Below are 4564 nucleotides of genomic sequence, written 5' to 3'. Positions count from 1 at the left end.
TCCATTGAAATGAATAAACATTTCTAGGTATAGAGAGACCTACAAATTCAGGGTGAAATCAGAGTAAAATCAAATACACACATTGATCCAATCATCAGCCTACAGAGGCCTGCCTCTATAGAGATCTCTGATGTTCGCTGAAGCCATTATTAGATGGAAGTACTTTCCAAGCCTCAAGAAAACCTTTTCGCTCAAAGACCTTTAAATATCAGTACTTGATGCCAGAGTTGTTGGGTAGGAGCTGCTTTTCCATTCAAAGTCCAGCTGTGAAATGAACATGAGTAATGACTTACACACCTGCTCATTGCTAATGAATAAAAACAGCTGCTGATCGCAGCAGAGCCAATCAGCACACAGATGGCTCAAAAGGACCCTAATAAATGTAATAAAAGCATCTTTCCCTGGTGTGCTTCGTGCACTGCCTGGGACCTCTAGATTTTCTTTCTGACTGACCTGCAGTACCACAATTACCCTCTTCAGGCTTTAGAATTCTCCCCAATACAGTTGGTAAAACTGCCAGATGTAGTGATTTGGGGGGGGGGAATATTATGGAAGTTTAAAAATTATTTTTAAATATGTTTATTGTGATAAAGTATATATAACAAAAATTTTTGCCATTTTAACCATGTTAAGTGTACAATTCAGTAGTACGAATTACATTCACAAACATGTGCAACCATCACCACTATTTATTTCCAAAACTTGTTCATCACCGTATACGGACACTCTATTAACAATTTAGCGGTAATTCCTTGATACCCACTGCAGGCAGCGGATGTAGCGATTTTAATATACCGCTATGGGAATTGGCCTTGTGGGATCTTGCCTCATTTATGCAGCCATGTTAGCGAGTGAATTGTTTCGGTTAAGTTCATTATTCAGATAACTGAATCACAGGTTCCAAAAGCTTACTTTTTACTCAATAAAAAAAAATCTATCTTTTACCAATAAATTTTTGCATAGGACATTTTCTTACGGGGAACTCTTAAGCAGAGTATACCTGACACCTTGTAACTCTTCTTGATAAAGCAGAGCCGTATAATAAATGTTCACTTTCAAATTGCCCTATAATGATGACAGCTTCAGGGCCTGCTGAACCGGCTGGATTGTTTGCCCTGACACTAGATCGCCCCAGACTACTTGGCTATACGAATTCTGTGCAAACTTGAGAATTTTATTTTGTTCTTTTATTTCCTATCAAGCTGTCAGCTTTCACTTGTTACAAACCTAAGAGTATTGTTTTTATATTCATTTTTGGGTTTAGTATTGTCGATTTTTTAAAAAATCGAGGTGAAATTCACATAACACAAAATGAACCATTTTAGGTAATGATGAACCTAGCGGCAGAGCAGGCATAAAGACGCAGACATAGAGAACGGACTTGAGAACACAGAGGGGGAAGGGGAAGCTGGGACGAAGTTAGAGAGTACCACTGACATATATACACTACCAAATGTAAAATAGCTAGCTAGTGGGAAGCTGCTGCATAGCACAGGGAGATCAGCTAGATGCTTTGTGATGACCTAGGTGGGTGAGATAGGGAGGGTGGGAGGGTGGCTCAAGAGGGAGGGGATATGGGGATTTATGTATACATATAGCTGACTCACTTTATTGTACAGCAGAAACTAACACAACATTGTAAAGCAATTATACTCCAATAAAGATGTAAAAAAAAAACGAAGAACCATTTTAAAGGGAACAATTCAGTGGCATTTAACGTATTCACAATGATGTGTAACGATCACCTGTATCTAGTTCCAAAACATTTTCATCACCCCAAAAGGAAACACCATCCCCATTAAGCTATTTGAATACCTGGTGCTTTTTGTTTGCAACAATTCCTATGTCCTTTTTTTTTCCTTCCGATGCCCTTTTAATTTCTGCTCCAATATGCTATGAACTCGGAGCCTAGAGCACCATGCTTGCTAGACCTCTCTGTAAACAGGCGTAGCTAGATTCCACGTGCAGAGCTTGGAGGCTCCCATCAGCAACATTCAAGGCTGTGAGTTTAATTTCACTGACGTGAAAACGATTTTTGGCTACTCAAGGAGTTTCCCACCTCCTCAACCTTTCCTCAAACTTCATACTTCTGGATAATTGAGATCATTTAATATATGTGACTAATGGAAATATTTACTCATTCATTCAGCAAAAGAATGTACAGAGCGCCGACAATGACCATAGCCTGACATTCGTTTTTCATATTGATCCACGTGGGAGCATAGGAACTGGGAATGGTCCTTGGGAAAACTCTCGCCCAGGGGCTCCCAAACTGGGCAAGAGGTACCACAATCATCTAGGGACAGAGTTTTAAAAGCAGATGTGTCCTCACCGCAGACATACTGCAGCAGTATTCCCCAGGGCAGGTCCCAGAACTCCGTCTTTTTAAAACATTCAGCAAGTACTTCTGTGTGACTCACGTGTGTCTGCAAATCATCAGCCTGGCCAGCTCTTCCTAGTGCACATTTTGCTTTTGTTTGTGTCTTTTTTTGGCCACACCCCAAGGCTCGCGGGATCTGAGTTCCCCGATCAGGGACTGAACCAGGGCCACCGCAGTGAACGCGCCGAGTCCTAACCAGAGGACCGCCAGGGAAGTCCCATCGCACACTTTATGTTTAATGATGGAGTACCATCGTCCTGGCCGGACATGGCTGGCCTGGGGCATCCAGCAGCTCAGAGGCCAGCTCGCCCGGGAAGGCCATGGACAGCGGGAGAGCCATGGAAGTGCAGAGCAGAAACAGGAAGCAGGCTGTAAGGGAAGGAGCGAGAGCCGGGTCAGAACAGAAACTCTCATTTCCTTTCCGCTGCACTTTACTTACACCTTCCGTGAAATCTGCCCTTCTCTCAAGGCAGCAGACGGGGGAGGAGGTCACCGCTTGCCTGGGGCTTCCGCAGGAGAGGCAGGGCGTGCACGCCAGGACTTGCATCTCTGAGACAGCTGAATGTCTCTTCTGATCAGGCTGCCAATTCAAAGGCCCAGATTTCCTGCACGACCTCTCCAAAGACTGACAGCTTCTAGAAAAGGAGTTCATAAGCTGCTGCTCTGCCAGTGCCAGGATGCCAGAAGCCACCGGCGTTCACGGAGCCAGGCGGCATCTACCCTGTGCTTCCTGGGAGCCTGTACCCACTGCAGATGGCTCTTCCCTACCGTGCATAAGGTTCACTGACAACTTGCTTTATCACTTAAGGAATCTGCTTCACAAAGTCTTTTTCCCTTCCATTTATTTATGGATTATATATCCCATAGTATATATTAGACGGTCTCCTACAACTTCTTACTGATACACAGTGGAACAGAGCTCTGAACTGGCTTGGGGTTTTTCTTCCTATTCATGCAACCAATTCACCCTCTGGCACTGGGAAAGGACAGAGTCACGCAAGTTAGACAGATCTGTGTCCAAATCCCACCTCCGTCACTCATTAGCTGTGTGGCTTTGAGCGAATTAGAATTAGTTGGCCTCCCTGAAGCCTCATCATTCTCTTCTGTAACGTGCGTTAGCAGATGCACACACAAGCTCACTATACAGCAACCATTATGATTTTAGGCAATTACTTCCCCTTGTTGGTTCTTGGTTTCCTTGTCTGTTAAATGGCCTGCAGATATAGGTTTTACTTGGTCAGCAATTTTTTAAATTATGAATTTGAATGTCTCTTGGGTAGGACGGCACTCCTGTTCCCACGTTTAAAGTTTAGACAGCATCACACATTTATGTTTTCTGCTAGGTCAGGCGCCAGCCCTGAGAGCAGAGAGAGGGTCTCTGAGGTAGATGGCATGGTAGCCTCCTGAGCTTCCAGTCCGTCCTCTCCAGGTAATCACCCCATTTTGTTCTGGTCTCCCCACCTCCCCACTCTCCTATGCAGTTCATGTGCTCTGGTACAAGCTGACTCCCCCTGGGCTTTTGAGAAGGACATGAGGCTTAGCCCTAAGTTACTGGCAGAGTTGCACTCACTGGATATGTTTCTGGTTGGTGGATGGGCTCTTGGCTCGTTCTGGGCCAAGGATACTCAAGGGGAGGTTGACTGAGAGAAAGGTAAAAAAGCTTTCTCACTCTTCTGATAGAACTTCCAAGAACAAGGCTTCTCTCCCTCCCTGGACACTGGTGAGAAAGCAAGGTGCTCTGGGGGCTGCTGGCCACCATCTTGACACCGAGAAGGGAAACCAGCCTGAGGATGAGACTGACACGTGGAAGGCAAAGTGGAGAGGCAAAAAGTAACTAGGACCTCAGTGGCATCCGTCACCCACTGAATCACACCACTCATGAAGCTGAACTACTCCTGGACGTTCCATTGACATGAACCAATAAATCCCTTTGTTATCTGTGCCACTTTGAGTTGGGTTTTCTATTACTTACACTGAACCCACTTTATTTTTTTTTTAAGTTAATTTTAATTTTATTTTATTTTTGGCTGTACTGGGTCTTCGTTGCTGCATGTGGGCTTTTCTCTGGTTGTGGCGAGTGGCAGCTACTCTTCCTTGTGGTGCATGGGCTTCTCACTGTGGTGGCTTCTCTTGTTGGGAGCACGGGGTCTCGGCGTGTGGGCTTCAGTAGTTGTGGCACATGGG

The sequence above is a fragment of the Globicephala melas genome, chromosome 18 (genome assembly GCF_963455315.2).
Source record: "Globicephala melas chromosome 18, mGloMel1.2, whole genome shotgun sequence".
Lineage (NCBI taxonomy): Eukaryota > Metazoa > Chordata > Mammalia > Artiodactyla > Delphinidae > Globicephala > Globicephala melas.
Note: the sequence above shows the minus strand (reverse complement) of the source record.